Source organism: Dendrobates tinctorius, unplaced genomic scaffold (genome assembly GCF_039654945.1).
Source record: "Dendrobates tinctorius isolate UK_male_01 unplaced genomic scaffold, ASM3965494v1 ptg000376l, whole genome shotgun sequence".
Classification (NCBI taxonomy): Eukaryota; Metazoa; Chordata; class Amphibia; order Anura; family Dendrobatidae; genus Dendrobates; species Dendrobates tinctorius.
Genome location: NW_027362042.1, coordinates 2,338,546 through 2,352,445, shown reverse-complemented (window position 1 = coordinate 2,352,445; position 13,900 = coordinate 2,338,546). Strand labels below are relative to the sequence as shown.

General features: G+C 47.1%; 2 protein-coding genes across 4 annotated transcripts in view; one reads left to right on the top strand and one right to left on the bottom strand.

Annotated features, from left to right (window-relative positions):
• Positions 1-6,663, bottom strand: part of FAM114A1 (family with sequence similarity 114 member A1) — a 61,230-nt gene extending 54,567 nt beyond the window's left edge. For 2 of the 3 annotated variants that reach the window (XM_073563003.1, XM_073563005.1), the window contains exon 1: positions 6,329-6,663. The gene's annotated coding sequence lies outside the window, so the exon portion shown is untranslated. The remainder of the gene's footprint in view (positions 1-6,328) is intronic. The other variant, XM_073563001.1, reaches the window with a different exon arrangement.
• The window catches only part of LOC141075847 (toll-like receptor 1), a 70,822-nt gene continuing 62,974 nt past the window's right edge, over positions 6,053-13,900 (top strand). The window contains exon 1 of the mRNA XM_073563000.1: positions 6,053-6,196. The gene's annotated coding sequence lies outside the window, so the exon portion shown is untranslated. The remainder of the gene's footprint in view (positions 6,197-13,900) is intronic.

The following is a 13,900-nucleotide window of genomic DNA, read 5'->3' as shown; positions in this document are numbered from 1 at the left end:
AAATAGGACAATGAATTAAAAAAATATGAAAAGGACTTTGAGACAAATGTGAACAGTTTGTTTTGTTTCGGAACATATAACAAGAATTTAGATAGCGTATTCTACCGCAGCTTTCCTGGACTACAACTCCCAGCATGCAGTGACAGAAAAAAGGATGTGATCAAAACTGCTACAATCAGAGCACTAAAACATCTTACATTCCACTGACAGTTATGACCGAAGCATGTAAAAGGGAACCTGTCATGGGAACCTGCAGATATGGGGTTAATCTGCAGGTAAATAGTTTCCTGATCCTACCATTGAGACCCCCGCTACTGGGAGAAAATTAATTTTCAGGAGAAGGCGGCGCTGGTTCAGTCACCGCTCTGTTCAGAGCGGCAGCTGTAACTTCTCCCCCCAGCACTGACTGACAGCAGCTCAACGTCAAGGCCGGCTGTCAGTCAGAGCCGGGGGCACATATACAGCCGCTCAGTGTCGGACTGGGGTGTGAAAGGTCCACCAGTAACATTGGCATTGGGGGGCCCCACTTTTCACCTGCATACACATATTCCATGACCCTCGTTCACAAATGTACCTATATCTCTATATAATAACCTGGGCAGTTTGGTTAATGAATGATGAGATGCTGCTTTTTTCTGTACAGAGTGAATCAGGTGAATTATGACAAGTACTGTCCATACAGTGGGGTTGGGGGCCCAGATCTGCACAGGGGCCCACCGGGGGATTCCGCTGTTCCCCTATGGGCCAGTCCGAGCTCTTTATAGAGAGCGGTGACTGTGCTGGTGCTGCCCCCGTGACTGAACGCTGAACTCTGCTGGTGGACAAATAAAAATCACATCCTCCCGGCACTGGGGGTCTCAGGGCAGGCGCCAGGAATATCCCATATGTGGCTGTACAGTACTGCTTCATCACACGGCGCAGCACAGCGCTATTTGCCTCCTGGAACACAGATTTTCCTAGAACGGTTTGTGGACTCCATATACAGAGCCCCTAAGTGCTAGAAAAGCAGAATCCCCCCTCAAGTGACCCCATTTTGGAAATGATATTCCCTTGGGAATTTATCTACTGATGTAATGATGATTTGACTCCATAGGTGTTTTCCAGAAAGAAGCAGCCGTGGATGTTGAAAATGCAAATCTGCTACTGTAGTGCGCAGTGCACTGCAGAGACCAGTACGTTGTGCCCAGCTCATGCTCATCCTTCTGGAGAAACGCACCCGTCAGTTGGCAGGCTCTGCTAGCTACAGAAAGGCCAAATGCAGTTTAGACTCACTATGGAGCTAGGGAGGGGGGCACGTGGAAGCGTAGAAGTCGCTGGATTTCTTTTGGAGGGTGAGGAGCCATTCCAGAGCATTTGTACTACCAGTATTTCCACTGACAGGTGACGGACCTGAGTGAAGACATGCTTTTTTTGTGGAGTTGAAGCTTTCATTGGGAACATTTTACCTAACATTTGGGATCACAGTTATCTGGCGCTCTACGCTGACGACTTATATTGGGGTTTACATCTAAATCTCCGAGTGACGTGATTCAGATGAAACCCCTGAGGGATTGATTCACTATAATAAGGCAGAAGAGCTACTCTGGACTCAGTCTGACCTCTGTTCACTGGTGTCCTCCGTTTAGGAGGGGCACAAAACTGTGGCCGACTGCACTTTTATGCATACCTAAAAAGACTGACACCACTAGATCATAGGCAAAGCGGAGTCCACAGTGCCTCATTATAGAGAATCTCCCGCCAGAGGTTCCCTCTGAATTGCGAATTTCAGAGATGTACATGCAAAGCCTGGTGTTAGCGCTCAGCGCAGAATAAGTGTGTGCCAAGCCTTACTGCAATCTTTGGGAGGCAGAATGAACAAATCAACAGCAGCTGAATTGGTTTTATTTATTACAACGATCTTCATGCGGTATAAGTGATTAGGGTACTTTATTCTGGTCAGTGCAATTACAGATTTTTATATTTTTTTTCTGTTTTGCTGCTGTCACACACTAAAAGATTTTTTGGGGCAAAAACTAGTTTTTGCATTGCCATATTTTGAGAACTATAATTTTTCCATATTTCTGCCTACAGTCACGTGAGGACTTGTTTTTTCTACAGAATGAATTGATGTTTTTATTGGTACCATTCTGGGCACATGACATTTTTGATCACTTTCTATTCCAATTTTTGGGAGGTAGAATGAACAAAAACCAGCAGTTCAGGATTTTTTTTATGCCATTTTGTGTGTGGTAAAATTGATAAGGCAGATTTTTTCTTCGGGTCAGTATGATTACAGCCCCCATTTATATATTTTTTTATGTTTTGGCGCTTTTACACAATAAAAACTAATTTCTGACAGCGGGCATTTAAATAGCATTTCCGGCCGCCGGGCCGGAAATGACCTCATCGCCGACCCCCGTCACGTGATCGTGGGTCGGCGTCATGTTGCCTGGACAACCAGAGGTCTCTATGAGACCTCTATGGTTGTTCCAGGCATATGGCTTTCAGCGCCACCCGGTGGTCGGCACTGAAAGCACAGCAGTAAATCTGCTACATATGGGCGATCTGCTCATCGCCCATATGTAGCAGAGCCGATCGGGTTGCGCAAGCTTCTAGCCTCCTATGGAGGCTATTGAAGCATGCCAAAAGTAAAAAAAAAAAATGTTTAAAAATAAAAAAAAATTAAAAAAACCTAAAAGTTCAAATCACCCCCCTTTCGCCCCAATCAAAATAAAACAGTAAAAAAAAAAATCCCACATACACATATTAGGTATCGCCGCGTTCAGAATCGCCCGATCAATAAAAAAAAAGCATTAACCCGATCGCTAAACGGCGTAGCGAGAAAAAAATTAAAAACGCCAGAATTACGTTTTTTTGGTCACCAAGACATTGCATTAAAATGCAATAACGGGCGATCAAAAGAACGTATCTGCACAAAAGTGGTATCATTAAAAACGTCAGTCCGGCACGGAAAAAATAAGCCCTCACCCGACCCCAGGTCATGAAAAATGGAGACGCTACGGGTCTCGGAAAATTGCGCAAATTTTTTTTTTTTTTTTAGCAAACTTTGGAATTTTTTTTCACCACTTAGATAAAAGAGGACATAGACATGTTTGGTGTCTATGAACTCGTAATGACCTGGAGAATCATAATGGCAGGTCAGATTTAGCATCTAGTGAACCTAACAAAAAAGCCAAGCAAAAATCAAGTGTGGGATTCCACTTTTTTTTGCAATTTCACCGCACTTGGAATTTTTTTCCCGTTTTCGAGTACACGATATGGTAAAACCAATGATGTAATTTAATAGTACAACTCGTCCCGCAAAAAATAAGCCCTCACATGGCCATATAGACGGAAAAATAAAAAAGTTATGGCTCTGGAAAAAAGGGGAGGGAAAAATGAAAATGTAAAACCAAAAATACCCCTGGTCGTTAAGGGGTTAAGAGCTATAACTTTTTTAATTTCTCTGCTGATGGAGCTATATGGTTTTTTGATGAACAAGATCATGTTTTCAGAGGCAGCATTTTTATTTACATTCATCCTTTTGATTGTGTTTTATTCCACTTTTTTCCAGCGGTATGATTAAAAACCAGTTTGTCATGATTTTTATGGCGTCCACGTAAAAGCTCCTGTTGTGATTGGGCCGGAGGTGCTGATATTTTAGCACCTCTTGCGCGATCACAGTGTGGGGACCGACGGCATGGATCCCCGCTCCTTTCAGCTGTCAGCATTGAATTGTCACTGTGTGTTTACACGCAGTGACAGTTTACAGGGAATCTGTCACCCCTTTTTGAGATATCATATAATGATATCATTCAATTGTGTGTCACATAAGGAATCTCTTAGTATTTTTGCTTCCCCCTGACCCCGCACCTTTCATGCTCCCCCCCCTCCCTGTCTTGCTCAACACAAGAAGAGCAAGAAAGGGGGGGAGCAGGTGAATAAGCCCCGCCCATCGGACCGGACAGCGGCAGTTTCCATACATCTGAACCGATATAAGAAAAGTATTTATGCATGAAAGGTGCGGGGTCAGGGGGAAGCAAAAGTACTAAGAGAATCCTCATGTGACACACAATTGAATGATACCATTATATGATATCTCAAAAAAGGGGTGACAGATTCCCTTTAAATGCATGACGGACATAGCCTGTCCTGGTGCGGGAACTGACACCCGCTCATGACGTGCTATGCCCGCCATTGGTCGTTAAGGGGTTAAAAGGGAACCTGTCACCAGGTATACCCAATATAAAGTACAGCCGCCACCTTTACCGCCTGTTTAACAGTATTCTAGGAAGATGTATACAAGTCTCCAGCGCCCTCTGCATAGATCCCAAAATATCTTTTATTATGCCCCCAGAAGACAATGGTTGTGTTTGGTCTTGATCAGGCACGTCCTCTCTTCTCGTGATTGACGTCCTCCTTCATGTGGTGGACACGTCCTACATCATTTACACAGTGTCCTGATCTCGCTCCTGCGCTGGCGCACTTCTTCCTGTCCATAAGGGGGGATAATAAAAGCTATATTTCGGGCTATGCAGAGGGGGATGGAGACTCCTATACACCTTTCCTAGAATACTGTAAAACAGGCAGTAAAGGTGGCGGCTGTACTTTATACTGGGAGAACCTGATGACAGGACCCCTTTAAGAACGCGGCTGCATTCATACATGGGCCTTTTCTGACTCCTTATAGAAGCCTACAAAGAAAGATGTACAAAAAAATACAGAAAATACATTTTTTTTGCTGCAAATTATTTGTGTGATTTGTCTACGGTACATGTTTAGAATAAATGCTATCACCCCATACTGTCAGGGTGAATCTGCAGATTAATATCATTACTAACCTGCCCGGCGCCAGCATTTAGCTGAACGCTGCAGGGAGAAAACGATCTTTATTCCACCCGGCAGTGTTCAGGTTTCAATCATAGGAAGCAGCGCCGGAGCGGGGTCAGTCACCACACCACGGGCCCTCACTGACAGCCGGCCCCCATACAGAGCGAGGGTCGGGTTATTCTCAGAGCGTGACTAACCATGCGCGATGTTCACACAAACACGGAAAGTGTGAACATGGCCTTAGACACAGCAGACTTTCTGGACACTGTAATGTTCACTCTATGTAGGAACATGAAGGAAAAAGAAACAAGAAACCCTCATATGAGCCAAAAAGTAGATGAAGACTGAAATTAATAAGGCGCCGTTCACACCATGAGCTTTTGAGCTGTTTTTTCTCACTGCTCCATTTAGATTACTTGCTTTCATTTAACATTCATTTTATCACGTTCTTGACGCTGCGCTTTTCGTTTCTTACGGATGTCAGCCATTAAATAAATCTGCTTTGCTTTTGATACTTCCTGGTATTAATGACAGATTACATGGGTTTCCACCGCAGAAATGCACCAAAAAATGAATGCGCATATTTTATCTGCGTAAGTTCTGCATCTAAATCAAGTCTATGAGGGAAATCCGCAGACAATGGAGAGACGCACACGATGTGGATTTGGAACGTGCACCGCAGGGCAGTTTACGCTGAGCAAAAAAAAAAAAAAGCTGGGAGCTGCTTCAAAACTGCACCAAAAGCTCATCGTGGGAATGTAGCCGAAGGCTGAGTGCACACGTACTTTTTGGCCCTGCGGAGTTTTCCACGCAGAATGGAAGAAATCTGCAGGTCAAATGACCGGCATTTTTCCTGCGGATCTCTTCCATTTTTCCTGCGGTTTCCTTGCGGTTTTTGTGCAGTTTTCCCCCTGCGGATTTGGTGACAGGTGAGATGGAAAACTGCACAAAAGAAGTGACATACTGCGGATTTTGTACCGCGGAAAAATCCGCAGCGTCTGCACAGCGTTTTTTTTTTCATTGATTTTAAGACTACTGTACATTACAATGCGGATATGCAACGTTTCTGCGCGGTAAAATCCGCTGCGGATCCGCTGAAAATTGTGCATCGTGTGCACACAGCCGAAGAGTATTCACGCGGTTTTGAGGCGACACAGCCCCCACTGCACTAAGGAATGAAGCCGATAGCCGCATTCATGGTGCTGCAGCGACACCTGCTGGCGGATCTTGTGTACTGCTGCGAGATCCTATTTAAATAATCAAGTTTATCAACTATTGCAACTAGTTACGACTGACCAAGAAAACCGCAGTGCTAATCCGCCCCGTCTGCCCCAGGCCAGTCATTATCTAAAAAGCAGAAAATTCTGCTGCAATATTGATGGAAACCGTAAGTACTCTCAACTGTGACAGGAGACATGGCGCGATATCTACATTGTGCTGCACTAATGTCACGACATGAACATAGAAGGCAGCACCGTGCTGGCTGCAGCTTATGTGTGAGGGACTGTGAGCGCCTTACCGCACGGCTCTTCCTCCTTCCAGGGATGTGCTGCGCTCACTCCTCCCTCATTGCCACGTACACGGGTTCCCACATACAGCCGGGCAATGTCCGCACGCTGCACCCACGGTATATACGTCCCAGCACAGCAGGGTGGGCGGTGCACGGCTTCTCACTGTCTCTCTGTGGGGGGTTTCCTTGTTTTCTGGACTTAGAATATTTCAACCTCTATAGATTATAGTTTGTTGAGGAGAGGGCTGCATACTGAATGTCCACCAGAGGGCGCAGATGGATGCTTTCCTCCAATGTCTGGTTTCTCGGGAGGATGCAGTAATTCCTGTAACCACCAGAGGGCGCAGATGGATGCTTTCCTCCAATGTCTGGTTTTTCGGGAGGATGCAGTAATTCCTGTAACCACCAGAGGGCGCAGATGGATACTTTCCTCCAATGTCTGGTTTGTCGGGAGGATGCAGTAATTTATGTAACCACCAGAGGGTGGAGATGTAATGTTTCCTTCAGTGTGGTCTGGTTTATCGGTAAGCCCAGCTGTGATTCCTATGACCTCCAGAGGGCGCTGATGTAGTCTTTCCTCCAGTGTTGGTCTACAGGGAAGCTGTGACTGCTGTGACCTCCAGAGGGCGCTGATGTAAGCTTTCCTGCAATGTCTGATTTGTCGGGAAGGCAGTAGTCATTTTTGTAACCACCAGAGGGCGCAGATGTAATCTTTTCTCCAGCGTCCATAAGTCAGTTAAAAGTCTTCTGACCAGCAGAGGGCGCTGCTGCGCTTTTCAATATTTCTGGCTTTGGAATGTGCAGGTTTTTATTCTGTGATAATTGGGGAATTTCTCTGGTTTTTTATTGCTCTTTTTTTTGTAAATGTAAACGTGGCTCCTGCAACCCGAAAACTATACCTTAAAATGGTGCAGCTGCAAATGTGACTATCTGCTATATAAAAGGCTCAAAATGCCCCAAATTTTATTCATTAACGTGTGCCGTCCATCTGTACAACAGACCTCCACCTACGCAATTTTCCACTTACATCTCAGATCCAAGAGGAAAAAATATCGCAGCATGCGGACAAGACCAGGGCATGCAAATAACATGTAATGTAATCGTACTGCACTCTGATGACGTCCGAGTGCAGTCCAATGTGTCTCTCACACACTTATAGACTTGTATGGGTGATTATCAGATGTACTTACAGGGTGTCTGAAACCCCCCAAAACACTCAGCACTGACGCCATCTGAATTGTATCTGTGTGATGTCCAATTATTTTATTGTCCGTTTGCCAGATGACGATTAAGAAATCTACAAGAAAACCAGACACGTGTGGTAATAACAACTACAAGAGCTCAAAGCGGGTGAAACGTGGAGGATCCAGAAGAAGGCGCTGGTATATAGCTGGGATTAGGATGGAGCTGCTTCTAGTAGGTGCTGGCACATAGACACGTGGTCAAAATTGTTGGTACCCCGCGTTTAATGACAGAAAAACCCACAGTGGAGACAGAAAAAACTTGAATCTGACAAAAGTAATAATAAATAAAATATCTATGAAAATGAACAAATGAAAGTCAGACATTGCTTTCCACCATGCTTCCACAGAATTAAGAAAAAAATGAAATAGGTCTGGACTGAAATGATGGCACACTTAACTTAATATTTTGTTGCACAACCTTTTGAGGCAATCACTGCAATCAAATGATTCCTATAACTGTCAATGAGATTTCTGCACCTCTCGACAGGTATTTTGGGCCACTCCTCAAGAGCAAACTGCCCCAGTTGTCTCGTGTTTGAAGGTTGCCTTTTCCAGACGGCATGTTTCAGCTCTTTCCACATTCAGACCCCTTTAACTTTTTCACCCTTTATTTCATTGCAGCCATTTGGTAAATTCAAAAAAGTTCATTTTTTTTCCTCATTAATGTACACTCTGCACCCCATCTTCACTGAAAAAAAAACAAATGTAGAAATTTTTGCAAATTTATTAAAAAAGAAAAACTGAAATATCACAAGGTCATAAGTATTCAGACCCCTTGCTCAGTATTGAGTAGAAGCACCCTTTTAAGAGAGTACACCCACTTCTTGGGAATGATGCAACATGTTTTTCACACTTATATTTGTGGATCCTCGGCCATTCTTCCTTGCAGATCCTCTCCAGTTCCGTCAGGTTGGATGGTGAACCTTGGTGGACAGCCATTTTCGGGTCTCTCCAGAGATGCTCAATTGGGTTTAGGTCAGGCCTCTGGCTGGGCCAGTCAAGAGTGGTCAGAGTTGTTCTGAAGCCACTCCTTTGTTATTTTAGCTGTGTGCTTATGGTCATTGTCTTGTTGGAAGGTGAACCTTCAGCCAAGTCTGAGGTCCAAAACACTCTGGAAGAGGTTTTCATCCAGGATATCTCTGTACTTGGCCGCATTCATGTTTCCTTCAATGGCAACCAGTCATCCTGTGCCTGCAGCTGAAAAACACCCCCATAGCATGATGCCGCCACCACCATGTTTCACTGTTGGGATTGTATTGGGCAGGTGATAAGCAGTGCCTGGTTTTCTCCACACATACCACTTACATTTTGTGACGACTCCTGGAGTGGACCCTCTGGGTCGTGGCACCAACCCATCTAGGGCGAGCTGACCTAGTGAGGACCACCCCTATACAGGGAATGTTAGGGGCAAGCCCAAGGGGGTGAATCACCATGACTGTGCAGGGTCCGTGGGCCGAGCTGGGGGGTGGTCCTTCACTTACCGCGCAGAGATGTAACAAAGACACGATGGAGGCAAATGCCAGGTACAACAGGTCCAAGTTTATTCTCTTGCCGTCCACCTGACTGCCTCCGAAGTACACCGCACTTCAATTCACAGCACTTTACTTCACTAATCGGCCCTCCGTTTCCAAGGCCGCTTCACGCACACCGTACTTTACACCGGGGACGTACATATTCGCACCATCCCCTCTTCACTCTTCGACGCTCCTGTCAGATCCGTCACTGTGGCCGCCTTAGGCCCATAAACCAACAGTACTTTTACCGAACAGTCGTCTCTCTCAGTACGGTATGCTTTACCTCGGTGCCTCGTCTATGCTGCGGTACTTTCCTGTCAGGACCACCCCCCTGACGTTCTCTCTCCTCAGTCCCCCTGGTCTGGTTTTCCTCAGAGTGCACAAACTGTCGTAGTCCTCCTGTCACTTGAGCTCCCCCTGGGGACTGGAACTTTCTGGAACCTTACCTCAGCATTTATATCTTTCCTGGTTCCCTGTAACTCCGCCCCCCATGACCAACGGTTTCCTAAGCCCTAAGCTGATGTCAAGTCCTTTGCTCTCATTTTCTTTTGCTTTTATAAGCAACATGTTACAACAAAACCTTGTATGCCTCCTTCTTCCCTTCCTTGGACATGGACACTCTTTTTTTTTTTTCCGTATCTCCGCTCTGTCAGACTTTTCAATTAAACTCAAACCATCCTGTAAGAGGAATATCATAATACCAACAATACTCAACACATTTTTTTTTTAAACTCAAACTGTTCTTTGTAACTTGCACTACGGTGCGACGAACTCTCAACAGTCTTTTCCACTATTTAGTGGTCAGTGGCAAGGACTCCACAGCCGTGGAACTCCTGAGGGGAACCGAGAGTGTCCATACAAGTCCTTTTCACGGGGGTTTGCTTTCCTCGGGCTCCGCCAGTACTGCCATCGCATAATATCCGCGGGGGCAGTATTCTTTATAGTAGGAGACGTAGTCCCCTTCTTTCAGGGCCCGGCCGTGACGTATGGAGGCTACATTCACATACACCTTCTGACCAGTCTTGTCACAGATAAAACCGTACCCCCTGTCAACGTTGGTGTACACCAGCCGTCCACGAGATCTCTCCACCGCCATGCCAGCCTCCCCCTTTGAGTGAAGCAGGCTCCATACCTCCTGCTTCCGGATCTTCTGCTTTATCACCACCGCGACCCAAACGGAGGGTGCCGAGCCAGTCCCATAGTCTGGTGGGCAGGACCTTGCCGAGAAAGGGCGTGGGGCAGAGGCGGCCGCATCCAAAACCTCTGACAGGGCCGGAGTGGCGGCCGGTTCTGATGATGAAGCTGTTACTGGCCGGGGGAGCACAGCTGCGTCTCCTGTAGCCAAGCTCCACGCTGGTGACTCCGGCCGGGATGACTCAAGGACGGGGGCAGGGGCCTCGCTCAACTCTGCGTACACCATAGGGCCCTCTGCGGTCAGACTTTCAGGTACGCTGGAGGCTGCATGCCGCGGAAGAATGGTAGGGGCCGCTTGTGAAGCCGCCGGCAGGGCCGGGGGAACTCTCACCTTCCCCGGCGCTGCGGCCTCCGTCATGTCACCACGCGGCTCGTCCCGCAGTCTCCGCTCTCCAACTTGTTCAGCGGGCCTACCCTTCAGGCTCAGGGACTCCGCGAGGAAGTTCTCCGCCGGTATCAATGGCGGCCGCTCCTTCTGGCTCTGCACGGGCTCCGCACAGGCTCCGCTTCTTGACCATGGACCTGAGGATGACGTCTTGTGGCGCAGCTCAGTCTCCCGCCGCCATTGCCACTCCAGGCGGCCGATGCCCCGACACCCGCAGCGTCTCATACCGACCGGTGAGCAGCAATCGAATGGCGCCAAGCAGCCGCACCCAAGCTTTTCTTCGGTGTCACTTCCCCTGTGGGGTGGGGCGTCGGTAGGCCTCTCCACCCACCTGTCAGGGTCCAGTACATGGAAGCGTCGGTCTCCGGGTACATATCGCTGGCCCCAGGGGTACGTAGGAGGGGGCCCCAGTCCATTGGGATCAGCAGCAAACACCTGGATCTCTCTTCTGCGTCGAAGTAATACCGCCATCCTGCACAGCTCCTGGTACCGCCACGGATCCTCTGTCAGCAACGTGGATCCGCCACAGCATTCCTAATTTGTAATCCACAGGTGGGTAATTTGTATTCCACAGGTATTTGTAATCCAAGCAGTATAGTCCAAGTCTTTCTCCATTCCTTAGGGCAGGCCTGCCGCAGAAGATGACGTATTAGCGGCGGGGATCCTGCCGACTACGCCAAGTGTAGGGTTCGTGGGCCGAGCTGGGGGGTGGTCCTTCACTTACCGCGCAGAGATGTAACAGAGACACGATGGAGGCAAATGTCAGGTACAACAGGTCCAAGTTTATTCTCTTGCTGTTCGCCTGACGGCCTCCGAAGTACACCGCACTTCAATTCACAGCACTTCACTTCACTAATCGGCCCTCTGTTTCCAAGGCCGCTTCACGCACACCGTACTTTACACCGGGGACGTACATATACGCACCTTCCCCTCTTCACTCTTCAACGCTCCTGTCAGATCCGTCACTGTGGCCGCCTTAGGCCCGTAAACCAACAGTACTTTTCCTGAACAGTCGTCTCTCTCAATGCGGTATGCTTTACCTCGGTGCCTCGTCCATGCTGCGGTACTTTCCTGTCAGGACCACCCCCCTGACATTCTCTCTCCTCAGTCCCCTTGGCTTGGTTTTCCTCAGAGTGCACAAACTGTCGTAGTCCTTCTGTCACTTGAGCTCCCCCTGGGGACTGGAACTTTCTGTAACCTTACCTCAGCATTTATATCATTCCTGGTTCCCTGTAACTCCGCCCCCCATGACCAATGGTTTCCTAAGCCCTAAGCGGATGTCAAGTCCTTTGCTCACACTCCTCCCTGCCCTCTGATGGTCAACCCAAGGTACTGCATGTCCACTACACTTTCCTAGCTGTTTCCCCACTGTAGTAACTGACACCTGTCTAAACTGTGCAAACCTATCTTTCTCTATTCTGACATGTCCGTCCGTCCGACAGGTCACCTTCCCTACAACTGCTGGAACCAGGTGGCCGGCTCACAGGAGACACGAGTGAGTGTGTCTAGTAACAGGGAATGTGCAGAGTACAAGAGTGTGCAAAGCGTGGACACAGGGACACTGTAAAATAATGCGTATTCTTGTAAAATACTTAGGACTAGTTACCAGATAAAAATATAGTGGTTTATTTGGATTCTTCCCTCAAAGAAAAGATTATTACAGAAAAACATAAAAATAGGAGAAAGAGAGATTGTCCATTAGTTCATAGCTAAGCTTGTAACCTTTTTTCCTGGAACTCTGAAAAGACCTGTGTCCTGTAGTGCGTAGCTTCTCTGGATGTGAGTTGGATTAACATACCAGCTGTCTGTAGCGTCATGGCCCCGCACAGATGACTCCTCGAACGTGTTTCATGGTGATCGGGAAGGAGCCCCCAGCTCTAGAGTAGCCCCCACCTTAAATATACGTCTTTCAAAGCATGTAAAAATGGAGTTTGACATTTACCTCAAGCTAAACTTAAAAATAACACATACAGTATCAGCGAAAGGCAAAGTTCAGTACAGAACGAAGTATAATAAAAATACAACCCCGTAACTAATAAATCCATAACTAATAATATTTAACAGACACGCAGGGTATAGGACAATACAGGATAGTGCAAGGCTAGGCAGAAGGTGTGCCAGGAGGCACAATAGAGTATAGAGCAGAGCGTGTGCCGAGAGGCATGACTGAACACAGTGCAGGAGCAGAGCACTAGGCTGAGTACAGGAACTGAGCACAAGGCAGAATACAGGAACAGGGCATGTGCCAGGAGGCACGACAGAGCACAAGGCAGAATACAGGAACAGAGCATGTGCCAGGAGGCACAACAGAGCACAAGACAGAGGACCCGAATACAGCGCACAGCCAGGCAAGGACAAAGCAGACCAAGCCAGGAAGCACAACAATAATCAGGCACCTCCCAAGGGAAGAGGTAGCCTGATATAGCACATGATCACTTGGACTTCTGGGTCAGGTCCTCCAGGACCATAGAGAGGACAAGACTGCAGACAGAACTGAGAAGAGCGCGCATGCTCACTAAGAACATTGTGCAGCTGTGGAACTAGGTATGAGAGGTACGCGTGCGTACCCGATGGGATGCCCGGAGCGGCTGTGGCACCGGAAGTGGTGAGAGTGGCGCGACAGGCTGCATGACAGATTTATCACAAAAAAGGTCTATCTTCATCTCATCAGACCAGAGAATCATATTTATCATAGTTTGGGAGTTAGGCCGGGGTCACACTAACCGACGCAAAATACAGTCAGTATTTTACATGCGTAATATGGATGACAGACCCCTAAACAGTGCTCCGTATGTCATCCGTAATCAAGGTGTGGTCGCGTATTTTGCGCATGTCAGCATCCGTATGTAATCCGTGTGGCATCCGTATGGCGAGATTTTCTCGCAGGCTTGCAAAATGAACATATAATGGAGCCCTATGACAGGGTTTCTAACAGAAACCAAAGAATAGATATAGACACATAGAATGCATATACAGTCATGGCCAAAGTATTGACACCCCTGCAATTCTGTCAGATAATGCTCAGTTTCTTCCTGAAAATGATTGCAAACACAAATTCTTTGGTATTATTATCTTCATTTAATTTGTCTTAAATGAAAAAACACAAAAGAGAATGAAGCAAAAAGCAAAACATTGATCATTTCACACAAAACTCCAAAAATGGGCCGGACAAAAGTATTGGCACCCTCAGCCTAATACTTGGTTGCACAACCTTTAGCCAAAATAACTGCGACCAACTGCTTCC